This window comes from Schistocerca cancellata, chromosome 8, assembly GCF_023864275.1.
Source record: "Schistocerca cancellata isolate TAMUIC-IGC-003103 chromosome 8, iqSchCanc2.1, whole genome shotgun sequence".
Lineage (NCBI taxonomy): Eukaryota > Metazoa > Arthropoda > Insecta > Orthoptera > Acrididae > Schistocerca > Schistocerca cancellata.
The window spans coordinates 92432584-92460159 of NC_064633.1; the positions used below are offsets into that span (position 1 = coordinate 92432584).

The 27576-nt window shown below is 39.9% G+C and overlaps 1 long non-coding RNA gene across 1 annotated transcript in view; it reads right to left on the reverse strand.

The window, feature by feature from the left end:
• Nucleotides 1-2506: 2506 nt before the first annotated feature.
• The window catches only part of LOC126095124 (uncharacterized), a 32838-nt gene continuing 7768 nt past the window's right edge, over nucleotides 2507-27576 (reverse strand). The window contains exon 3 of the long non-coding RNA XR_007521911.1: nucleotides 2507-2996. This is a non-coding gene — a long non-coding RNA (uncharacterized LOC126095124). The remainder of the gene's footprint in view (nucleotides 2997-27576) is intronic.

The following is a 27576-nucleotide window of genomic DNA, read 5'->3' on the forward strand; positions in this document are numbered from 1 at the left end:
AATGGATGTTAGCAAGCTTTCCTTTAGCAATAGTATTTCTTCTTCAGATACACAACTGTTTTTTTTTTAATGCACTTTCTGTAGCAACATCCAGATTGAACTGCCTTGCAGTAATCTGATTCTTTACATCCTTTCAGTCGATTTTCATTAACGATGAGGTTATGCTTTTTAAGGCTTCTAATTTCACAACTCGCTACATCAAAATGTTCATAAAATTATGTAGCTCTTCATATAGAAATGGAGTCATTGACACATTGCTCTGAAAATCAAGTAAAAATGGTTTCACCAAATGTGCTGTTAAATTGAAGAATGTTGGTTTTGGAATTAGCAATTTGTCACTGGCAGTTTCAAAAATAATTCTGAAACTTGATAACTGCGGAGTGATTTTCGATGTCTTCGTCTCAGTAATGTAAGTTTTTCCCCCATTTTGTTCCACAAAACAACACAGGAAAGGATGAAGATCAGGTTATCTGTCTAGAGTGACTACCGTGCAGGCAAATCATGAAATAAATACTGAAGTACTCTCAAATATGCCACAATTAGACATTTAGTTTCAGATATAACTGTTTTGAAAGCATCTTGCAATATGTGCAAAATGTGTGTACCAATTTGTATCGGCTGTCGGCCATCTAGCGATTCTTTCAGGTCCTTGTAAGTTATTCAACAATTTGAAATTCATATTTGGCTCATCAACTGATAACTGATAAATAGGTTTTCCAAACTCAATGATCTTTTTACACCTTTGAGCATGTCACTTGCCATTGATTGAACATTTCAGAAAAATGGAATCAAGCCATGCGTGTGACACACACACACACACACACACACACACACACACACACACACAGGGTCTTTTGAGAAAAAGTATTCATGGTTTCATCATATCTGAGTACATTTGTTGTATCATCCAGAGAACGTTGCGCCACACCAAAGCTGCCAACGCAAATCAGTACCACAGACGCTAGTGAGTGCAAGCTGCAATCCACAACTGCGAATAAGAGTTGATCCTGAAGATCATGCCTCCCCTATCAACACAACAGTGTCTACACACCAGAGGTCAATATAGACTCCAGCACAGAAGCGCTCAGCCCAGTTTGAGATCTCAGCTACAGTACCCAGCATCATTGTGTAGAAGAGGGATAGCTAAAGTTTCTGATGAAAAGTAATTTTGTAAATGTTGTATTTTGTATGGCAAGAGAAATGTTTGTTAATCTGTGAATCAACTGGTGCTTTCATAGTCAATGAAAGTTGTAAATTATCAAGCAATCCTGTGGCAAGAAACTGTGTCAAAGTTAAGTAACTCTTTTGTTGTCTTATGTAATACAGTGAACCAACACCTCATGTGTTCTAATTTGATAAGCCTTCTCCCATGGCAATCAAAGAACCCACAGGTATAGCCAGACAAAAGTAGTTTCATCTGGTCACAACACAATCATTTCACATTTGTCAACAACACCAGCAAATTTACATCTATGGACCCAATTCATATACAATGCTGTAAAAAAGTTCTGATTTTTGCAACTGCATTATCTTTGCAATTTGACTATCCAGAACTAATGGAGGAAATAGTGCTACACAGCCTGCTGAGCTCCAAACTGTCAAATGCCTCAACGGTGCATGAATATCATAAAATTTTAGTGTGTAATGTCAGCTTATGGTAAATAGGAGTGCACTGTAGACTGTTTCATCAGATCGTTAAGGGGCTTCAAAATACAGGGTGATTCAAAAAGAATACCACAACTTTAAAAATGTGTATTTAATGAAAGAAACATAATATAACCTTCTGTTATACATCATTACAAAGAGTATTTAAAAAGGTTTTTTTTTCACTCAAAAACAAGTTCAGAGATGTTCAATATGGCCCCCTCCAGACACTCGAGCAATATCAACCCGATACTCCAACTCGTTCCACACTCTCTGTAGCATATCAGGCATAACAGTTTGGATAGCTGCTGTTATTTCTTGTTTCAAATCATCAGTGGTGGCTGGGAGAGATGGCCGAAACACCATATCCTTAACATACCCCCATAAGAAAAAATCGCAGGGGGTAAGATCAGGGCTTCTTGGAGGCCAGTGATGAAGTGCTCTGTCACGGGCTGCCTGGCGGCCGATCCATCGCCTCGGGTAGTTGACGTTCAGGTAGATAAGGTTTCATAACTAACCTTTTTCGTAGGACTCTCCATACAGTTGATTGTGGAATTTGCAGCTCTCTGCTAGCTCTGCGAGTCGATTTTCCTGGGCTGCAAACAAATGCTTGCTGGATGCGTGCTACATTTTCATCACTCGTTCTCGGCCGTCCAGAACTTTTCCCTTTGCACAAACACCCATTCTCTGTAAACTGTTTATACCAATGTTTAATACACCACCTATCAGGAGGTTTAACACCGTACTTCGTTCGAAATGCACGCTGAACAACTGTCGTCGATTCACTTCTGCCGTACTCAATAACACAAAAAGCTTTCTGTTGAGCGGTCGCCATCTTAGTATCAACTGACGCTGACGCCTAGTCAACAGCGCCTCAAGCGAACAAATGTACAACTAAATGAAACTTTATAGCTCCCTTAATTTGCCGACAGATAGTGCTTAGCTCTGCCTTTTGTTGTTGCAGAGTTTTAAATTCCTAAAGTTGTGGTATTCTTTTTGAATCACCCTGTATATTGCTCTGATACTGGAATTCCTATTTAAAAAATGATAAATAAGCTGTATCAGCTAGTAAATAATACACATTTAGAAATTAAAGAAGTGTACTTCAGGCTAGAAAATTAGGATGAAATTCCCACTTCCCTTCTTCCCATTCCACTTTCTTCCAAAGTCTGGATCTAATCTTTTTTGTTGCATATTTTAAGAAGAGAACTGAGGTTTTTCGTACCAATTATTGAGAAAAAACTCATTTGCATAATAGGATGAATATGATTCTCAAGTCTCAACTCATATGATGTCCAAACTTGGTGTCAGCCTGCACTGCTAAACTCACACTCGCTGAAAATCACATTTATCTGTAAAAAATTGAAATGCTGTCATAATCTACTTGTTACGAGGTATAATGTATAACACAATATGTTAAGTATTAAAGTTTGAAACCATGCACATGTGTTAAGGCAGTGTAACTCACGGTATGCAAATTACCTAGACTATATTCATCCAGTATTTGAAAATGAGGGCACTTAGTGACTTCCAACAAACTTACAAATTATTTCAAACCTTTCTTAAACTCTTACTACGTGTTCAGTGTTTATCTGGTAAAACTTGCTTCTAGTGTTATGTCATAGTTTATCACTTCTTTACTATGTTTCTTTCAGATGTTTAAGTTTTTTTATACATAAGAGTTTGATTCTACAAGGAAGTGAGGGTGGGGGTGTTACTGATTCATTCCTAAACTAAACCACAGAAGAAGAATGAGTAAATAATGAAGATCAACATAAGCTGCTTATGTGTCAATAATTATGAAATAATGTTGCATTTTAGACAATATATTTTACAGGTTTTATATGTAATAATAAATTTTGACATTGCAAACAAACTTACAGACATATTAAAAGTAAAAGATTAAAAAAATTATAAAGTTGTTAAAAGACATTCATAAAAATACATTGGAGTGATTTGCAATTGACTGACTGTGTCAAAATTTGTTGTTGAAGTTTAGGAATATTGCATAAATATATCCAGTGGCAGCGACTTTGCAAACTTGCACTGAAACTTTGGTGATTTATGTTCTCACTAAGACTTTCCAAAGCACTTTTCCCCAGGCTGGAAATTTCGTTCACTTTCTTCACCAAGTACAAATATTATTCGCACTGTTTTTGGGATGAGGTACAACCCACAGAAACAGAAGCAGTATCAATTGCAGCACCATCCTGCATAAAAGGCATACCTTCCAGCAGGTTTTTATCAGCCATGCTAGGGATCATGCGATTCTGTAACATTTCAGCATACTTCACATCCGTCATGCTGACAGTTTGAAAAGTAGCACCTTGCATTTCCTCAAAGGAAAAGCGTCCAGTCACAAATGTGGTGAATCCACACCACTCTGTGACTTTCTTGTCATGCAATGGCGTTTCCATGATGGTTCAAGGAATTGTAGTAGGCCACATTCTGCAGCTGTGGATGCTCACAGAACCTCAAGAGTGCGAAATAAGCTCTGTTGGTCCACAACACATTGGACAACCTATCATTATCTTCCCCCATTTTTTGTAAGTGCCCACAATGCAAATTCTCTCTGTATCACATAATCAGTGACTAACAGTTCATAACGATACCATATTTTGTGTGTATAGCATTGGAGGGTACGCCTTAGTGTTCTCCAAATAGATGTGGGTGGAATGCTGGTGTGATATGCAACTTTATGAGGTGCTGACTTCACCATGTAGACATGAACCTGCTAAAGTTTCCATTTATTCTTGAACTGTCCCAGAAGTAGCAGCACTTTTATCTGGTCACGCACTATGGGGCCAATCATCTGTAAATGACCTGCGACTTTGAACTTTTTGATCATTTTCTTCACAGATACACTTGTCACAGGGAGTTTACCCATTTGAACACCCTTCATATGGTGATAGGATCATAAAGATGCGGTAGCAGATTCTCCATTGTGATAGGTAAGCTACATTAACGGTACCTTTTCCAGTAAAGTCAACATGCCGCAATTGCTGACACATCTCTCTCTCTCTCTCTCTCTCTCTCTCGCTCATTTTATACACAAATCTCATTTGGCATCACTGACATGGTGCTGTCTAGTGCCATCTGTTGGCTAGGCTTTGCACTCATTTCTGGTTTCAATAAAACCCCGTGTCATTTCAAGCATCTGTGTTAATTTTCACCGTCTACCTACATTATTCCACGAATCTGTGAATTTTCAAAAGTTAACGGACTTTCGGGTCATCCTGTATATCAACAATAATGTACTACCAGTTCACTCCCACGTTAGGACATATGCAGATGACACCTCAATATTGTTCTATGGTAGAGAAGATACAGAGCTCGGATTTTTTGCTACTACTGAGGTAACAGGAATTAACTAAATACTTTTAAGAATCAGGGCCTCAACGTGAATGTCACCAAACTCAATTATTGGAATTTAAAAAAGACAGTTCTCACCACACCAATGTAAATAATAAGTGTCATATCTCGACGACTGAAAGTAACATTTGTGGACATAAATGAAACTTTGTGGTGGAAAACTGCTTTAATTTTGCTTGTGGAAAAGTCAGCAGTGACTTAAATCTCTTTAGCCAGCTCATAAAGATAGCTCCTACTCAAGTATTAAAAATACTATACTATGGAAAAATTTATCAATTTCTTAACACTTTGAAGACCCGACACTCAGAAGAACATTGGAGCCTAAGAACCCAGCCATTTATGCCCTTATTTAAAGAGTTGCTGGCACATATGTAATTGATGTATCTTGAAGAGTAATACATACTAAAACAGATATAAGCTTCAAAATTTATTTTGCATATTTACTATAGCTCTTTGATAAATAACAAATTTTAAAATAATGATGACAGAAAGTATAATTACCCTTGTAAGAAAAATGTATGAGGTGACTTAATGAGCAATTCGTTCCTCTTGAGCTTCCAAAATTTCTTGCTCACTCAACAAATGACATATTTGTAGCAGAATTACAGCAAATTACAAACCCTAATTAGTACACACACAAAATTATGTCAATGTGATTATATTGGTTCAGCCAGTCATGACAGCAGCTGTTATGTTCACGAATGTTCCTTTATAAACAATTCCTGAAATTGACAACAGAAGGCAGCACCAGTCAAGGGGTGGATAGCAAGATGTCTGCATATTATTCCCATGTGACATGAGTCCAGTTTTCATGTGATAGGATGTTGAGGCATTGAGAAAATTGTGGCCCAACCAATAGTTGGGCAGAAAGTCTTAAAACATACGATAGGCCATAGACAACCATGTTGAGTTCTCTGAGTTTTTGGACAAAAAAGCCCATCTTCAGAACAAGGACTTTTTCCTCCTAAAGCTAAAAGTTGGTAGTCTTAACAATATATTCATTAAACTTTTACATTTTTATGAGATAACCAACTGAACTTATTGGGTTGATGTACATGATCAAATCATCAGAAAAACTACAGGTACTTTTGGAAAAGAACACAATTAACAATGACAAAAGCCCTTACATCAACAGTTTTATTCAGCTGAACAAACTGCCAAACACTCTAAGAACAAGTAAGGGGATTTATTGTAACACAAAATTAAAATTTTTAAGACAGAAAAACATTTACATTCAGTCAATAAATTTCATGGCACTGTTTGTGATATGAACTAGTAGCATATCACCCACAAATGATGAAAGTGTTAAACATACAAGATGCAATTGTATGTAACATATTTCATAATTGTAATTACTGTCATACTATTACTTCTGATGTTTGCAAAAGCCATTATTTAGTTTGTTCCACATAGGGAAAACGTAAATGAATAAACATACAAAGATAAATAAATACACGTAGGCTGCCAGCACTGTGAGAGGGTGGTATGGCTTACTCCCCTGCTCTGCTCTTCTGTCCTCGGTTGGACTGAGTTCTACATCTACATCTACACTATGCAAACCACTGTGAAGCACATGGCAGAGTATAGTCTCCTAGACCAGTTATTAGGACTCTTTTCTGTTCTATTCATGTTTGGAGCAAGGGAATTATAACTACTTAAATGCCTCTGTGGTTACTATAATTGGTCTAATTTTATTCTGCGGTTCCTGCGGGAGTGATGCGTAGGGCGTTGTAGTACATTCCTTGACTCATCATTTTAAGCCAATTCTTTAAACTTTGTGAGCAGGCTTCCTCAGGATAGTTTACATCTATTTTAGGTGTCTGGCAGCTCAGTTCTTTCATCATCTCTGTGACACTCTCCTACAGGTTAAACAAACCCTGACCATTTTGGCTGTATATGTCCAATATCCCTTGTTAGTCCTATTTGGTATGGTGGTATGGGGCCCACTCATCTGGGCAACATTCTAGGATGGGTCTCAGACGTGGTTAGTATGCAATCTCTCTGTAGCCTGACTGCATTTCCCTAGTATTCTACCTATGAACACAGTCTGTCAACTACTTTACTAACGACTGAGCCTACATGATCATTTCATTTCATATCGCTACAAATTGTTACACACAGGTATTTGTATGAGCTGCCCGATTCCCAACATTTTGTGATGTCCAAAATTTTACATTACTGAACATTTACAGCACGTCACCAATCTTTGCATCATTTAGAAATCTTATCAATATATGACTGAGTATTTTTGTGGCTTTTCTCAGACAGTAATTCATTCCAGATAACTGCATCATCTAAGAAAAGCCTGAGGTTACAATTTATATTGTCTGCAAGGTCATTAGTACACAACATGAACAGCAAGGCTCTGGAGACAATTCCCAGGGGCACACAAAACTTTCTTTCTGCATTTGTCGATGACTCTCCATCCGAGATAAACATTGTGTCCTCCCAACCAAGAAATCCCAAATTTAGTCACAAATCTTGCTTGATACCCCATATGATCGTACTTTTGATAACATGCAAATGTGTGGTACTGAGTCAATTGCCTTTCGTAAGTCAATAATCACTCCATCTGTCCATCTGCCATGACTTTCAGGATGTCACTTGAGTATGAGTTCAGTTCCATATCACTCATGTTTTTGGAATCTGTGCCTGTTGGCATGGAGGTGGTCATTCTGTTCTAGATACTTCCATTACATTTGAGATAAACTACAAGATACAGATGTAAAGGATACTGGACCATAGTTTTATGCTGTCTTCCAACCATCGAATACAGTTCCCCCACATTTGACACCTGTGATCTTTGGTATATATTGGTATCTCATCTTTTCAATGGTATGAGAATTAAACTGGGACAATACTCCTGGGCTGACCTCTGTGAAGGAACATTTGAAATGAGATTTAAGCATTTCTGCTTTTGCTGTCTTGTTCACGAGTGACTTTGGTGCCACTAACAATCGTTATGTAAGACCAGAATTTCTTTATGCTTTTTGATGGCTGTTTTGACAATATTGTGCTGTGTAAGTTGTTGATGGCTTCACACGTTGCCCTCCTGACAGCCTAACACATTTCATTCAGCATCTTTCTATCTATAGCCCCAAGCTTTGTTTTACACCTTTTACACAGTACTATCCATTTTTCTGGAAGTTTATTGCTGTGATGGTATACCAAGGATGCTCGATCCCATCATAAATTGTTCTACAAGGTACATATCTATCCACAGCATATCAATTATTCTTTTAAACGTGAGCCATAATTTCTATACAGTCTACATACCACTGTCCTGAGTTAAAATGTTCTAGTTTAGTTTCTCACTGAGACATGACATTACTGCTTCTTTATCTAGTTTGCTGAACATATGCATCTTTCTACTTGTTTTAATTGGCTTTTTACTTTGGTAATCATTGTTGCTACAACTGCCTATGATACCAGTTTCAATGTAATCATCCTCAAAGAGGTCAAGTCTATTTGTTGCCATTACATCAAGCAGATTTCCATCATGTTCATTCTTAAATAGGTCAAGTCTATTTGTTATCATTAGATGTAATATATTTCCATCCTTTCTAGGTAGTTTTCAGCCCACGATTAGTAAAACTGTAATCATCCCATTTGACTGCTGGATGATTAAAGTCTTCTCTGATGATTACACTACGACTAGCCACTTCATATAATAGTGATATAAAGTATTCTCAAAATTTTTTGCTTACATCACACGGTGAGTCTGGTGATCGATATGGAAGCAGCATGGTGCCAAGTAAAAGTGTAAGAAACACCAATCCAGCAGTTCTAACAAATTCTGACCATAATATTTGCCAAACAGGTATTATACATAAAGCTTTAAACATGGCTACTTAGTTCAGTGACCATTTACAAATTAAAGTTAAAGCAATTACAGCCCTTGATCACAAAATTTAAGTCTTTTGACCAGGTTTCAACACTACTATGAGTGCCTTCATCAGAAATTAAATATTCAAATTGGCCTATAACATAGGTACAAATTTATCAGAAATTTTTTTTTATATAAAATTTTAAGTACTGGCTAACAGTACAAGAAAGAAACAGTACTCACATGTCACGTATAAGATAAATATCAAGCGAGAAAGGCTTTAGTCACAAAATTTTTTTTAAAGTACATGGAAGGTGAGCCAGTATGGGCTGACATGTAAGTACTGTTTCTTTCTTGTAATGTTAGCCAGTACTTAAACTTTTACACAAAAATTTTTTTCGATAAATTTGTACTTCTGTTGTATGCCAATTTGAATATTTAATTTCTGATGAAGGCACTCGGAAGTGTTGAAACCTGGTCAAAAGACTTAAATTTTGTGACTGAGGACTGTAATTGCTTTAACTTTAATTATGTATCATATGAATGCAATTACTAATACCACAAATGTGCCAAAGTTAACTTGAAATACTTTTAACAGTGAAGATCAGCGGACATGCCACTAATGCATTGCACATGCTACAGAATTTAAAGTAAACACATAACTTGGTTCCTGAAACAGAAATAGTGGATTACAACCTCAAATACGATAATCTATTGGTGAAGAATCAAGAACTAGAGGTGAAACAGTGTTCTTGAATGGGCACAAACCAGTACACACACGAATTGTGAACTCATAGCCTGGGCTCCAAATTGAAATATTGGTGAGAAAAAGTGGTGTTTGCTGATAAAGTGAATTTACATGCTGTAAGTTACGCTCAAAACCCAGTGTTGAATGCTAATAGTATCAAGTGACTTCTAGTGTCATGTGCGATCTTAAGCATGTACCTAAATAGCCCGTATGCGAACTAATTGCCACATTACCCAAAGTTATTGTGACATCAGTCCTCTACAAACATATCCAAAAGTGCTAAAAGGCCTATAATGCCTGATAATTACTTCATTCAGGATGCAATACACTGAAGAAATGCTAGATAAATGGGTCACAAAGTCACCAAAGACAAAATGGAAACTCTCCGACCCTCCTGCACCCCCTCCCCCAAAAAACAAGTAAGATACTCAAGTGCAGCTCTTCTAAGCTGTGCGTCTGTGAATACAGATAATGCTCACCAGGAAACCAAGACAGCATCCAGACTATCCTCTCTGTACAACAGGGCCGGCCAAACGCTACATAGTGTGCAGACGTGCTGCACATGTGCGACAGTGACATCTGTTATTAGACATGTGTCCTAAATGAATGGCGGTGGCTCCACTTCCCTGTTTATGTGGTACAAGCAAAAGCGCAACATACCCTGTCTCGTTTACCCCTGGTGAGCGTAACCTTAACAGAGAAGTACTGAGAAATGGCAGGTACTGTGAAAAACCAAAGGACGGGAGGTCTATGTTCTCAGTCGTTTAAAAATGACTGGGAACTGCAATTCTTTTATGTAGCTGTTGGTGAATTTAAAATGAGGCCGCGTTCATTGTCAATACGTCCCAGAGATGGCAGCACCGTACAGCAGATGGAATTTTACCGCCGGCGGCAAGAATGAGAACTGTTTTAAATACTTAAAACTGCGATGTTTTCCTTACTTGAACAGCGTGCAATCATTCGTTTTCTGAATTTTCGTGGTGTGAAACCAATTGAAATTCATCGACAGTTGAAGGAGACATGTGGTGATGGAGTTATGGATGTGTCAAAAGTGCGTTCGTGGGTGTGACAGTTTAATGAAGGCAGAACATCGTGTGACAACAAACCGAAACAACCTTGGGCTCGCACAAGCCTGTCTGACAACATGATCGAGAAAGTGGAGAGAATTGTTTTGGGGGATCGCTGAATGACTATTGAACAGATCGCCTCCCGAGTTGGCATTTCTGTGGATTCTGTGCACACAATCCTGCACGACGACCTGAAAATGCGAAAAGTGTCATCCAGGTGGGTGTCACGAATGCTGACGGACGCCCACATGGCTGCCCGTGTGGCATGTTGCCAAGCAATGTTGATGCGCAACGACACCATGAATGGGACTTTCTTTTCGTCGGTTGTGACAATGGACGAGACGTGGATGCCATTTTTCAATCCAGAAACAAAGCGCCAGTCAGCTCAATGGAAGCACACAGATTCACCGCCACCAAAAAAATGTCGGGTAACCACCAGTGCTGAAAAAATGATGGTGTCCATGTTCTGCGACAGCGAGGGCGTAATCCTTACCCATTGCGTTCCAAAGGGCACTACGGTAACAGGTGCATCCTACGAAAATGTTTTGAAGAACAAACTCCTTCCTGTGCTGCAACAAAAACATCCGGGAAGGGCCGGGGCTGCGCGTGTGCTGTTTCACCAAGACAATGCACCCGCACATCGAGCTAACGTTACGCAACAGTTTCTTCGTGATAACAACCTTGAAGTGATTCCTCACGCTCCCTACTCACCTGACCTGGCTCCTAGTGACTTTTGGCTTTTTCCAACAATGAAAGACTCTCTCCATGGCCGCACATTCACCAGTCGTGCTGCTATTGCCTCAGCGATTTTCCAGTGGTCCAAACAGACTCCTAAAGAAGCCTTCGCCGCTGCCATGGAATCATGGCGTCTACGTTGTGAAAAATGTGTACGTCTGCAGGGTGATTACGTCGAGAAGTAACGCCAGTTTTATCGATTTCGGGTGAGTAGTTAATTAGAAAAAAAATCGGAGGCCTTAGAACTTGAATGCACCTCGTACATATCACAAAGACGAGTGTAGTGTACTCAACAGTGAAGAACGGCAAGCAAAATTTAATGTCCTTAAGAAAATGGATGAGACACATGAACTCGAATTTACTGTACGTCAAAGTAACTGATACTTCTTGAACTCTTAGTTTCTTGTGTTACATTTATGTCTATTTTACTGTACGCTGTACAATGCTCTGTTTTCAATTTTCTAGAATGACAACCACACTAAATCTTCACTGTGAGCAAGTTTTAAAATTGCATTAAGAATTGCACAATCTGGGAAACCCTTTTCCGAAGGGGCAGTTTGTGAAAGGGTGTCTGACTGATGCTGCAGAACGTATGTGACCACAAACATTAGCAGGTTTCAAGAAATCAGTCTATCCAAACAAACAGTGCTATGGCCGGCGATGTGCACAGGCAGCTAATAAATAAGGCTAAAGACTTTGTTGCTTTCTCTGTTGCACTCGATGAAGCAACAGATCTTACAGATACAGCCCAGGTTGTGATATACATACAAGGTTTCGATAACGCACTTTGTGTAACAGAGGGCACACAGATGAGATGATGTATGAAATTCATTGCATTCTGCATCGAGAGGCGCTTTGTGCAAAATCAGTAACGTTAGCAAACATGATGCAAATTGTTGTGCGTACTGTAAACTATCTGAAGACACATGGGCTTACGCATCGCCAGTTTCGGCGGTTCTTGGAGGAATTAGGAGCTAAGTATGGTGACATACCTTACTATACCGAAGTACGCTGGCTCAGTTGAGGTAAAATGCTGAAAATATTTTTTTATTTACGTTTGGCCATAGTAACATTCTTACATGAGAAGGGAAAAAGTGAACCTATGTTCGAAGACCCTTGTTGGATATCAGACCTTTCATTTCTCATGGACACTATGTCTCACATGAACAGCCTGAATGTCAGTTTGCAAGGTGAAAATAATTTAATTTTTGACATGTTGGAAAAAGTAAATGCCTTTGAAAGGAAGCTTGCACTTTGGCAGAGCCAGCTATTGACAGAAAACACTGCACATTTCCCTACTCTTGGACTGGTCCATGAAAGTGCTAGATTTCAGGAATACGTGTCAATAATTGTAAAAGTTAAGGAACAATTTCGAGCACGATTTGCAGAAGTTACGAGTTTGTCTCCTGTCATTCGCCTCTTTGCTCACCCATTCTCGTTGTCAGTTGAAGATGCTCTGAATGATCTATAGATGGAACTGACCGACCTACAGTGCAATACAAGACTGAAGGACAAGTTCTTTGCAGTGTGAAGTACAAAAGAATTCTACGAAAATTTTTCACAACAAGAATTTCCACACCTGCACCGAGAAGCAGTGCGAGTTATGTCCATGTTCGGGTTGACATATGTTTGTGAAAAATTTTTCTTGGTGATGAAAATGAATAAATCAAGGTTTCGATCAAGCATAAGTGATGAAAATCTTCGCAACTGCTTTCGTTTGTCAATGAGCCATACTTTTGTGCCTTATATTAACTACATCATTTCTCATGACCAGTGATTAACGTGTTTGGATTTAGTCCTTTCACAATTAAAAATTATTGTTTACTAACAGTGCATTATTGACTCATTCTGCTCCATGTTACATTATAATCAGGAAAATTGGTCATTAAACCGATTGTTCCAATGTATACTTACATTTAGGGTTTTTATTTTTTTATTTTTATGTGTGAAGGGCTATGCTCAGCTGAAGTCGATAAAACATAACATTCATCTAATTATCGATTATTATGCAGATTTCAGACGGAACCTGAAATAACAGGTCATCGAGAGGTCTGCGGTTATCATTCTGTTCAGAGGCCAGTGAGACAGAAATTATGTTGGTGTAACTGAGGGCACCAAGAATTAGTTATAGGAAACCTTGCATTAGTTTAATATTATTTGAAATCATGAATAAGGTTCGCTGGAAGCCGCTAAGTGTTCTCTTTCTTAAATACTAGATCAAAAACATTACGCATATTTACGTGCCGTCAGTCAAGCTGCCTTAATAAAAACCCACGGTTATTAACTGTATTACTTGTCTTACTGGGTTAAATTGTTAACATGAAAGTAGACTGTTCAATGAGTAGACTGTGACAGTATTATAATGTTTAATACGTGAAATACCTTCCCATGGTTGGCTTGTAAGCTGTGGAAAGAGCACTAGAATGTGCCAGTACAGAGTATACCAGCAAGTGAATAAAGCGACATCTGTGCGTAGAAACAGGCGCTACATGACGCTGACGGATGTGATGTGCACGCTGTGACCCGGAAGTTGCACATGTGCAGGAGCACCGCACATGTGCAGAATTTCTGGCCGGCCCATACAGCAGAATTTAAACTGAAGGTCAGTGACCCATTAAATATGACTTCAAGTTCCTTGAGTAAACTCAATACAAATTTGAAAATCTTATCTACTATCACAATGTCCCATCCACGATCAACAAAACTGAAGACTTTATAAACATACTGCTAACCACTGAGCTCAGTGATATTTCAGTTGTGCACTGATGGAATGAAGTTAATTTCACAACCAAATTCCAAACTGTATGAACACTATTCCAGAATGAATGATGAACTTTGTGGGTTTGCCATCTTCACCAAACAATATACTGACAATCTGCACCCCCGCCGCCAGTAATTTTAATGATTTCCTATTCAAATAATTGGACATGTTTTTTATGCAAAATAAGTCAGTGGAAACATGATGTCATTGTATGTGATGACTTAATAATGACTTCCTCACCTAAAATGGAAACACGGAGCATAGCTCAACATCGCATAATCTTAATCTCAGTATTCTTCTAAATGAGCCCATTAGAATAACATCCACATTCAAAACAGCCTTAGACCAACTCTTGCAAACAGAAATAAACTTAACCCAACACTACATAAATGCAATGCAGATTCAGCAATCAACAAGCTGTCATATTAAATGTCGATGCAAACAAATTACCCCCCCCCCCCCCCCGCCCAATTCCACCTACAATTTTACAAAGATATTATACTCCAGACAACCAACATAAACAAAATGTCCTCCAAAGTTAAGAAAAGTGCTAAGAGATGCATGTGGCCAATGATATCAACATAAATTTTAACATATTTCTTGACAAAATAGATCAATATTTTGAAGAGGCAGTTCCACAAAAATAAGTAAAGACAAATAATGGTCCGCAAAACAAGAACTGGATTACAGCAGCTATAAAAACCTCCTGCAAAAATGAGAGAACCTGGAATATTAGCAGTATTTTAAAAATGACAGATTGATACTCACCATAAAAATGACATGCTGAGTTGCAGAGAAGCACGACAAAAAGTGTGTTACACTTAAGCTTTTGGCCAAAGCCATGCATACCACCCATATGTACCCTAACATATTCTGATGTAGTTATTTCCATCAAAATTTATATAGCTAGGTATAGTAAGTGCTGGTACAAACAATTGAGGGCAGCAGAGGGCACTAATGCCTAGATACACAGGTAGTCAGTATCATATCTTCAATAATTAAAATTCAGTGTAGCTATTAATTAAAATTACTTCACGTGGCAATAAGAGTGTCTGAATATAAAACATCAATTGACATAAAACATGTGGGAATAAAATCCATCCTTAAAATCCACATAAAATGTACATAGAGTGATAACAGAAAGCTACTAGCCTGACACAGTTAATGACACGATTGTGCAAAAGCCAGAATAAAAAGCTTAAAAGTAAAATCACATCTATAAACCAGAACCTTCCAGCATGACAAACAATTGAATATAACCATAAGTGAAAGGTAATTAACAAGAAAGTGACAATTAATTAAAATCTCGATAGTCGATTACACATTCAGGGTGTAACTTCCCTGTAAGAAGTTTGTTTTCCTCTGCCACAGCCTGTGGAAGGAGGGCCAATCTTCTCAGCACTGGTGGCCTGCTGTGGCACTTGATGCTGCTCAAACTGGTAGATTTCTGAATACATCAAAATAATCTTCAAAATAATCTATCATTCAGGTTAAACTCATCTGGTCCATTAAGCAGCAATCCTGGTTGCTGTTTTTTATTATGCAAATCTGCCCTTTACTGGCCTCAATTATTCACATACCTACAGATGTATCCAGGCCATCACCATCACTTGCTATGTACCTACATATACAGATTTTGATATTGATACCTACATCAGAATATTTTAGTGTATGTATGGCTGGTAAGCATGGCTGTTAATCATGTCAATATTTTTATTGTTCTCATGTACTACTAGGCGTGTGCAGATTTTACTTTAGCTAATTGAATTTAGATGGTTACACTACTGTTTTTCTATTTGTAACATATCTGAAAACAGCAATGGCCAAAGTGGTAATTGCGAAATTTACAATTTTTGTGATCAAGATTGACCTTTAAAAATAGTGTCATAACTAGATCCTAGACACATTTATAGACTTTATGCCTTCAGTTGATCAAGTTATTCTTACAACAAATTCTCCATTCCCAAAATCATCACTGACATTGACCTAACATAACCTATTGTTCCCACACTCTGCACCCAACTGTTGCCATCACTGCGCACTCCCCCTCTCCCGCCCCCCCCCCCCCCCTCCTCACCGTCCTGTCACCTCTTCACAGTTTGCCTCCTCTTGCCTCACAATTATCGCTGTCCTTTGCCGGTTTGCTCCCCAGTCTTTTGCCCTTCTCTGCTCTTCTCCTTTCCGCTACCTTCCCCCCCCCCCCCCCCCCTGCCCCCATATCCTCCCTACACTGTGTTTGCTAATCCTGCCCTGCCACCTCTAGTTCCTGGGTGCTCTGCATGTACAGCTGGTTCTTTTACTCCCAACTGTAACCTGTTATCCTTCCTCCTCCTACTCGCCACCCGGGCTTTTGCTCCAGCTTAATGTGTTTCAGTTTCATTATAGTGGGAGCAATCGGAGACAGGGGTCATGTGTGAATGTGAGTGTGTTGTCTTTTCTCGAGAAGGCTTTGGCTGAAACCTTAAATGTTACAGTCTCTTCATTGTGCTTGTTTGCAACTCAACAAGTTTTACATTGAGTATCAATCTATCCTTTTCATAATACTGTTGTTATCCCAATCTGTACATTCCACTGTTTGATTTTGCCTAATGGTTTTTCTTCCATCCCACAATCCAATGATGTTTTCCTATGTTACATTTCTCTATGTATCAGCTGTCTCATTCGTGCACAACACATAGCTGCATAAATAGCATGGATTGTTGGTGCAGCATCTCATGCCCCAAATTCTACCTGCCGATGATTATAATTATTTCTACTGATCACATTCCCTCCCTCAACCGCTTGTATTTTCACATAATGTTTTCCACACCTGACTCTCCCACAAAAACTTGGTGAACATAACCAATCTCTCTTTATTCCAGCATGTGTATTCTCCCACACCTCATCCATCCCATCCCTTTTTCCAACTTTTTAATACAGTTTTTACACATTTTTATGTATTTGTGCATATAGGTACATATTTTATGCAACTTTTCCTATTCGAGATCTACATCTACATGGATAATCTCTAAATCACAATTAAGTGCCTGGCGGAGGGTTCATCAAACCACCTTCACAATAATTCTCTATCATTTCACTCTCGATCAGCACCTGGAAAATGAACACCTACATCTTCCCGTGCAAGCTCTGATTTCCCTTATTTTATTATGATGATCGTTTCTCCTAAGTATGCTGGCATCAACAAAATATTTTCGCATTCGGAGGAGAAAGTTGGTGATTGAAATTTCAAGAGAAGATTTCACCTCAATGAAAAACATCTTTGCTTTAATGGTGTCCATCCCAAATCCTGTATCATGTCCGTGACAATCTTTCCCCTATTTCGCGATAATACAAAATGTGCTGCTCTTCGGTGAACTTTCTTGATATACTCTGTTAATCCTACTTGGTAAGGATCCCAGACTGTAGCAGTGATCCAAAAAGAGGATGGACAAGCGTAATGTAGGCAGTCTCTTTAGTAGATCTGTTACATTTTCTGTGTTCTGCCAATAAAATGCAGTCTTTAGTTTGCCTTCCCCACAACATTTGCTGTGTGTTCTTTCCAATTTAAATTGTTCCTTAACTGTAATTCCTAGGTATCTTGTCAAATTTTATGGCTTTTAGATTAGACTGATTTATCATGTAGCCAAAGTTTAACAGATTCCTTTTAGTGTGTGGATGACCGCACACTTTTCATTATTTAGGGACAATTGAAATTTTCTGCACCATTCAGTTATCTTTTCTAAATTGTTCTGCAGTTTGTCACATCTTCTGATAGCTTACTAGATGATAAATGACAGCATCATCTGCAAACACCCTAATGACAGCTGCACAGATTGTCAATCGTTTATATAGATAAGGCACAGCAGAGGGCCTATAACACTACCATGGCAAATGACAGAATTCATTTGTTTTACTCGATGACTTTCTATCAATTATTATGAACTGTGACCGCTCTGACTGGAAATCACGAATCCAGTTACATAACAGACACATTCCACAACCATGAAATTTCAATAAAAGCTGCTTGTGTGATACAGTGTCAAAAGTCTTTTGGAAATCTAGAAATACAGAATCAATTTTAAATCCTTTATCAATAGCACTCAACACTTCATGTTTGTAAAGAGCTAGTTGTGTTTCATAAGTACTATGTTTTCTAAATTCATGTTGACTGTGTGTAAACAGATCGTTCTCTTCGAGGTAATTCATAATGTTCGAACACAATATATGTCCCGCTGCATATTGACATTAATGATATGGGTCTGGGCCTGAATATTGGTGTGACCTGTGCAACTTTCCAGTGTTTGGGTACAGATCTTTCATTGAGCAAGCGGTTGTATGTGGTAAGTATGGAGCTACTGCATCAGCATATGCTGAAAGGAACCTAATTGGTATAAGTACTTTTCTTACAAGCAGAATCTCTTTGGGTTTCTGGCCAGGTTTTGAGATAAAATTTTGCTGTGGAAACTATTGTAAGCATCTCGCATTGATGTCCTCGCTAGATTACAAGCTTCTGTAAAAGATCATCATTCTTGAGATTTTGCATTCATTTAAATTTCACATGCTTTTTTGTTGTTTCTGCAAAAGTGTTCTGACCTGTTCTGTGAACCAAGGGGGATCAGTTTTGTTGTTTGTTAATTTATTTGATGTAAATCTCTCAATTTCTGTCAATATTATTTCTTTGAATTTAAGCCACATCTGGTCTACACCGACATTGCTAATTTGGAAGGAGTGGACATTGTCTCTCAGGAAAGCGTCAAGTGATTTTTGTCTGCTTTTTTGAATAGGTATATTTATCAATTATTTTTGGAGGATTTGAGGGTTACAATATTCTGTCTCGCTATGACAACCCTGTGTTCACTAATCCCTGTACCCATTTTGATGCTCGTTACTACCTCAGGATTATTTGTTACTGAGAAAAGTGTGTTTCCACAACCATTTACTATTTGTGAGGGCTCATGAAATCACTGCTCAAAATTCTTTTCAGAAAATGTGTTTAGTTCAATTTAGATTGATGATTTCTGGGTACCTCTGGATTTAAACATGTATTTTGCCAACATGTCAAGGGTAAATTAAAATCACCGCCAACTATAAATGTATGAGTCGGGTACATGTTTGAAATCACACACAAGTTTTCTTTGAATCTTTCAGCAATTGTATAATCTGAGTTGGGAGGTTGGTAAAAAGGACCCAATTATTCTTATATTCTGGTTGCCAAAAATGACCTCTGCTCATACTAACTCAAAGGAAGTATCTGCATGAATATCCCTACAAGACAAACTACAGCAGAGTCCTGCTAATCCAAACACAAGTAATCCGAACATGAAAAATGTTAGTCTTAAGTAAGGAAAACTGAGCGGTAAACTGCTGTACATACACACTATTTTAATTTACACAGTACAGTAAACATGTATTAGAAAAATTGGCAAGAAAACATTAGGTTTAAACAATGTATAACAATGAAAGAAAAGCTGTCAAACTTAGTAAAATACAGTGGACATTTTATCCCTACTTTTTAGATGACAAAAACTCAGTCACTGCTTTTTGGCGTAATGAAGACAGTCTGTTATATGACGCATAGTTGCACCATCATCTTATAAACATCAAATCAGCATGTATAGCAGTGGGCTGTTGCTCCAAATAACATAGAGTGAGGTCAAGAGCTTCTGCTGCGTCACTGTATGGCACCAGCTCTCCTTCCTCGCTTTCAGGCTCATTGTCACTTCCATCACAGCAGTCCACTTCTTCTTGGTCTTGAGTCACAGCAGCAACTAATTCAGCATCAGTAAGGTTCTCCACACATGCTCCATCCACTGCCATCCACTCATCTACGTCTCCTTCACTAGCTTCCTCACATCTATGGATTGTCTGTATCATTTGTAGTAGATTTTCCTCTTCATTTTCAACTAGGTTGTCCTGAAATTCAAGAGATGTCCACAGTATTCTCCACAATTTTCTCACTGAAATATTCTGCCATGCCTCAGCGGCCCAATAAATAGCATCGTCCACATTGTTCTTTTTTATTTTGACCATTAAGGGAATGCTACCATCTTGGATCAGCATTCTTAACCCTTCAAGCCAGTAGTTTCTGGGTGCACGCCTAGCCTACTGGCGGTAGTTTATATGACTGGCTTGCCCCAGAATGCAGCGTTTCAGTGAAATTGCTCTAGGGCGGGAATTACTTGTTCAAATGTTATGAAATTTCAGGAATTGGTATCAATACATATTCATTACAATTAAAACGTACATTGTCACTTAAAATGAATTCTTAGTGTGGTATATTTTGAAACAATGTCCTACACCACAGTCCTTGCACCAGAATTATGTTTCCCCATCTTCTTGCAGCAGGCTTACTCTTCTTCTCTGTGGGTAGGATCTTCTCAATAAAATGCCTTGCTGTGAGCTGTTCAGGCACAAGAGTTTTTGAAGGTCGCCTACATCGAGGTGAAGTTACATTCTTCCCGTGAATTTCCAGCAATTGTGTTATGAGCAGAAGCCTGAAATTTATACGTGTTTCTTCCGTTGTTTTTTCGCTAGCATTGTAAACAATAAAAGCATTGTGCACTGCAACATTCATCAGCCTTCTAAACATTTTCATATACCACTTTACACCTTTCTTCCTTTCCGTGAGGAAAGGTTGTATTTCTGATCCTTCAAATCTACACCACCCATAAAACTATTGTACTCTTTTATGCACTGAGGCTTTCTTACCTCATTGCCCCTTGAGGCTTTCTTACCTCATTGCCCCTTTTGGTTGCCGTAACAACTACATCATTACGAAATGCAGAAATAAAGGCAACCTGCTTTTTATCCATCCATTTTAGTAAAATTACGCCGTGTGAATGATGTGCTACGAGTTCACCTTTCTTTAGTTTTCTACGTCTTAAGGCATCAGGTACATTCTTCCTATTCAGTCGAAGTGTGTCAGCTACATTCATACCTCTTTCCTCGAAAACCTGGCACAAAAGGATGCGGTTATAATAATTGTCCATCCTGAATGACGGAACCCAACTTGAACAATCTCTTATTGCCTTCAAATGTATTCAGTTCTTCATTGTTTGCAAAATGAAGGAATCTGCAATGTAGCTCAAACTGTCTTGTTGCTTACTCTGGTAAAAAATCTGCATATTCAAAAATGGATGCTTGCTGAAATAAGACTTTATGGACGGCTTCTGAATAATTCCCATCAACATCTGCAGTGCGAAAAACACATAACCCGCTCATCTTTGTCAGTATTTACCAAGTTACGTAGCCTAGAACGAGGTTGTAGAATGGTCAACAGTCTGTTTTTGTATACAATCTGCAGCATAACGATTAGTTTCACACACGTCTGTTTCTACGATGGTTTCACCGAAATACAGCTTGAACGCTTCAGCTGCAGAATTTACCTGTATCACAGGTCCACATTTACCAACGAATGGTGTTTTTCAAAGAGACATAAGTGCTGTCAACTTCTTGCCATTTCCAGTCTTCTTCATTCCGTGCACGTTTCACTGGTGCACCCTGTTCGATGTCATCGTCACTGTCCGCCGTTTCTTCTTCACTTCTTTCGGGTGTTCCTTCAAACAGTCAAAATAACTTTCATCGTCAACATCTAGATCACTCCCGCTGTCATTTGTACTATCTAAACCATTCGTCGGTTCACTGAGAATTTGCTCAGAGGTAAGACCACGCGAAGTGTTTGGCTACATCATTTAGCGGATTGCATGGGGAGACAAATGATTTTCCTTAGGAAACCATCGAACAAAGGGAACGAACTGGTTGTGAAACCATTCTTTGAACAGCTAACCATCCATCCATGCTTTTTTCTAGTTCCGATAATAAATGAGCAGAGACTTTCATGTTGCAGTTTTTAAAAGCTCTGGGCCTAGCAGATTTTCCGATCAGCATTAAAGGTAGCTTGTGATCACCAGCAGCATTGCTGCACGCTAATGAAGTCACACAATCTTTGCATATTTTAAAACCAGGAGCATGGTCTTCTGTTTTTGATGCCAGGCTTTTTGTTGGCAATGCCCTAAAATTAAGGCCAGTCTCGTCAGCGTTATAAATTTCTTGGGGAGAGAAAACTTTCCCTCTCATCATGTTTTCAAACTCACCCAAGTACTCCTTCGCTGCATCACGGTCAGAAGAAAGCTTCTCTCCAGTAATTGTTAGCTGACGGATTCCATGATGTTTTTTGAATCAGTCCAACCAAACAGTATTCACACTAAAAGGCTCATCACCATTTATTAACTAGTTCAGGTTAACAGCCTTCTCTTGAACCAGTGTTCCACTAAAAGGAGTTCCCTTCTCTTTCCTGCGTAAACCAAAGCAAAGAGCTACATGCACTTTATCATACTGGGACTGTTTCAAAGTCGGCCGACTTTCGAGTGTTTCTCCCGAAGACGTTGCACAGGGCTGTTCAAACTTCACTCGGTTCTTCTTCCAATCACAAATGGTTGCTTTACCAACATCCAGTTCCATTGCCAGTTTAGGTACATTCTCAACATTGTCTATCCACTTCAAAGCATTCAGTTTCTCTTTGAGAGTTAACATTGTGCGTTTCCATTTACTCATGACGAAAATACGTACACCACTGCACATGAACGAATACAATACAACTGTTAAGTGTGCCAGCGATCGATAACTAAAATAACCAAGCGCTTTGTGAGTCACCTGGCAGTGCGCTGACCTCAGACACTACAAAGCTCTCAACAATGCACAACAACAAGAACAGGGAGTGAGAGTAAGCCACTGTTCTCACACTTGTTCCCATTTGTTACCATGGTGTACCTACTTATCTGCTTTGTATACTTGATTCTAGAAACACGTCACCGTAAATCTGACTAATCTGAACAAATCTGTAATCCAAACAAGGTCCAGTCCCAATTAGTTCGGATTAACAGAATTCTACTATACGCTAACAGTAACAAACTCACCACCGCCAACTGAGTTTAGCCTATCCTTTCGGATCACCATAAGATTCTTTGCAAAAACTTTGGTAGAACTTATCTCCGGCTTTGGCCAGCTTTCAGTGCCTATAACAATTTGAGCATCAGTGGTTTGTATTAGCATTTGGAGCTCAGATACTTTTACAAAATAGCTATGACAATTTACAACCATTATACCAATGGTTCCTGTACCTACACTCTTCCTATGTTCGACCTGCATCCTTTGAGACTGAAGCCCTTTGTCTTTCCCCAAGACCCTCTAACTAAAAAACCGCCCAGTCCACAGCACACAGCCCCAGCTACTGTGTAACCACCTCCTACATGTAGTGTACTCCTGACCTATTCAGCAGAACTGGAAACCCCATCACCCTATGGTACAATTTGAGAAATCTGCAGCCTACACAGCTGTAGAACTGTCTGAGCATCTGATTCAGAACCCCCCCCCCCCACTCGGCTGTGTACCAAAGGTCCACAATTGGTCCTGTTGATTATGCTGCAAATGGAGAGCGCTGCTTTCATCTCACTACCAAGACTGGCAGCATTTACCAATTCTGTTAGCCGGTTGAAACCAGAGAGAATCTCTTCTGATCTGAAGTGACATCGTTGGTATCAACGTGAGCCACCAACTGCAGTTGGCTGCACCCTGTGCTCTTCATGACGCCTGGAAGGACCTTTTGGTGCGTCTGGAATGACTCCATCCAGTATGCACATGGAGTGCACATTCACTTTCTTCCACTCTTTGGCAGCCATGTCCCTAAGGAGCCTATAATGCACCTACCACCGGAGCTCCCAACTACCAATAATCTCACCCTCCGTGATTGCCCGAATTTTGCAGGCTCAGAGGTTTCCTCTGAAACAGGACAAGCAAATACATCTGGCTGAGGGACAGTGTCAACCACAGACAGCACCTAGACCCTGTTAGACTAACCAGGGAGCCTTACGTGCAGCCACACCATGAGGCAACCTCCCACTCGACCATGGGTGAGTGCAGCAGTAACTGGGCTGGTCACCAGTGCATGGGCTGATTGGCGGATTCAGTTGTGCTGAGGTCCACAGGATTTGCACGGCCGGCCCACAACAGTGATGCCCATCCACTATGTAACCAAAGCCATCACAGCCTAGAGCTGAGAACGAAGTGTCACCAACTTGGCTTGCATCTGCACACAGCCATCAGAATCCCTATCTGTACTAAAGACCGTGGAAAACTACACTATACAGACAAACAACAGCAATCGACACGCACTTTGGAACTCTACTGTAGACACAAAGGAAAACACAAAACTGTCTCTAATAAATTAGATTAACATGCAGAGATTCAAAACCTGAACTACCAAAGTGCACAGGTGAGATTACATAATTTGCTGATTAGGAGCTTGAATATGTCACAAAATCGATGCAAACAAAAATGTGAGAACTGTGTCTATTAAATTAACAGGCAGAAACTCAAGGAGCTAAACTAGTAACGCACACAGATGAAATTACATAATTCGCTCCTGGTTAGGAATTCATAAAATGTGACAAAATCGGTTACTTTCCTGTGACTCCTTGTGTCTCGACTGGTTGCTGCTGACTGATTATCCAGCTCCCATCACAACCACCTAATGCCTTCATTGCTACAGCCCAGTCCCACACCCTGTTCCTTAAGGCTGCCTAAACCATTGGATCTCCCCCAAACAGTTTAGCCATAAAAATTCCTTTCTCTGGATCTCAATCCATCCTTTCACAATGACCTTCACCTTTTCAGATTCTGCCAGCCCCTGTCCCTTACAGATCCGATACTGCGGAAACACTTCTCCACAGCAGAGGCATCCCAGAACCACCTCTACTCCCTCTGCAAGATACTGTTGCTGTGCAAGCACACCTTTGAAACTAAGTCCCTTGCACTACAGCACCTGGAGGGGCATTCCAGACACCACCTCTGTAAGTTACTCAGCCTGTTGGCATCGGGGGCACCACTCAATATCAATCCTGCCTCTTCATCAACCCCTCGTACTACACACACCCTGCCTAGGTGATCTTTTCAACTTGCCACGCACCTCCAAAACTCCCAGTCATTCCAGATGTGGAAAGGGTCCTTCCGGATGCCATGAAGGGTACAGGGTGCACCCATCTGCAGGTGGTCGCTCATGTCGGCACCAATGATGTGTGTCGCTATGGATCGGAGGAAATCCTCTCTGGCTTCCAGCGGCTATCTGATTTGGTGAAGACTGCCAGTCTCGCTAGCGGGATGAAAGCAGAGCTCACCCATCTGCAGCATCGTCGACAGGACTGACTGCGGACCTTTCGTACAGAGCCGAGTGGAGGGTCTGAATCAGAGGCTGAGACGGTTCTGCGACCGTGTGGGCTGCAGATTCCTCGACTTGCGCCATAGGGTGGTGGGGATTCGGGTTCCACTGGATAGGTCAGGAGTCCACTACACGCAACAAGCGGCTAAACGGGTAGCAGGGGTTGTGTGGCATGGGCTGGGCGGGTTTGTAGGTTAGATGGCCTCGGGCAAGTACAGAAAGGGCAACAGCCTCAACGGGTGCGGGGCAAAGTCAGGACATGCGGGGACGAGCAGCAATCGGTATTGTAATTGTAAACTGTCGAAGCAGCGTTCGTAAAGTACCGGAACTTCAAGCACTGATAGAAAGCACCGAAGCTGAAATCGTTATGGGTACAGAAAGCTGGCTGAAGCCAGAGATAAATTCTACCGAAATTTTTACAAAGGTACAGACGGTGTTTAGAAAGGATACATTGCATGCAACTGGTGGTGGAGTGTTCGTCGCTGTTAGTAGTAGTTTATCCTGTAGTGAAGTAGAAGTGGATAGTTCCTGTGAATTATTATGGGTGGAGGTTACACCCAACAACCAAGCTAGGTTAATAATTGGCTCCTTTTACCGACCCCCCGACTCAGCAGCATTAGTGGCAGAACAACTGAGAGAAAATTTGGAATACATTTCACATAAATTTTCTCAGCATGTTATAGTCTTAGGTGGAGATTTCAATATACCAGATATAGACTGGGACACTCAGATGTTTAGGACGGGTGGTAGCGACAGAGCATCGAGTGACATTATACTGAGTGCACTATCCGAAAATTACCTCGAGCAATTAAACAGAGAACCGACTCGTGGAGATAACATCTTGGACCTACTGATAACAAACAGACCCGAACTTTTCGACTCTGTAAGTGCAGAACAGGGAATCAGTGATCATAAGGCCGTTGCAGCATCCCTGAATATGGAAGTTAATAGGAATATATAAAAAAGGGAGGAAGGTTTATCTGTTTAGCAAGAGTAATAGAAGGCATATTTCAGACTACCTAACAGATCAAAACGAAAATTTCTGTTCCGACACTGACAATGTTGAGTGTTTATGGAAAAAGTTCAAGGCAATCGTAAAATGCGTTTTTAGACAGGTACGTGCCGAGTAAAACTGTGAGGGACGGGAAAAACCCACTGTGGTACAACAACAAAGTTAGGAAACTACTGCGAAAGCAAAGAGAGCTTCACTCCAAGTTTAAACGCAGCCAAAACCTCTCAGACAAACAGAAGCTAAACGATGTCAAAGTTAGCGTAAGGAGGGCTATGCGTGAAGCGTTCAGTGAATTCGAAAGTAAAATACTAGGTACCGACTTGACAGAAAATCCTAGGAAGTTCTGGTCTTACGTTAAATCAGTAAGTGGCTTGAAACAGCATGTCCAGACACTCCGGGATGATGATGGCATTGAAACAGAGGATGACAAGCGTAAAGCTGAAATACTAAACACCTTTTTCCAAAGCTGTTTCACAGAGAAAGACCGCACTGCAGTTCCTTCTCTAAATCCTCGCACAAACGAAAAAATGGCAGACATCGAAATAAGTGTCCAAGGAATAGAAAAGCAACTGGAATCACTCAACAGAGGAAGTCCACTGGACCTGACAGGATACCAATTTGATTCTACACAGAGTACGCGAAAGAACTTGCCCCCCTTCTAACAGCCGTGTACCGCAAGTCTCTAGAGGAACGGAAGGTTCCAAATGATTGGAAAAGAGCACAGGTAGTCCCAGTCTTCAAGAAGGGTCATCGAGCAGATGCGCAAAACTATAGACCTATATCTCTGACGTTGATCTGTTGTAGAATTTTAGAACACGTTTTTTGCTCGAGTATCATGTCGTTTTTGGAAACTCAGAATCTACTATGTAGGAATCAACATGGATTCCGGAAACAGCGATCGTGCGAGACCCAACTCACTTTATTTGTTCATGAGACCCAGAAAATATTAGATACAGGCTCCCAGGTAGATGCTATTTTTCTTGACTTCCGGAAGGTATTCGATACAGTTCCGCACTGTCGCCTGATAAACAAAGTAAGAGCCTACGGAATATCAGACCAGCTGTGTGACTGGATTGAAGAGTTTTTAGCAAACAGAACACAGCATGTTGTTATCAACAGAGAGATGTCTACAGACGTTAAAGTAACCTCTGGCGTGCCACAGGGGAGTGTTATGGGACCATTGCTTTTCACAATATATATAAATGACCTAGTAGATAGTG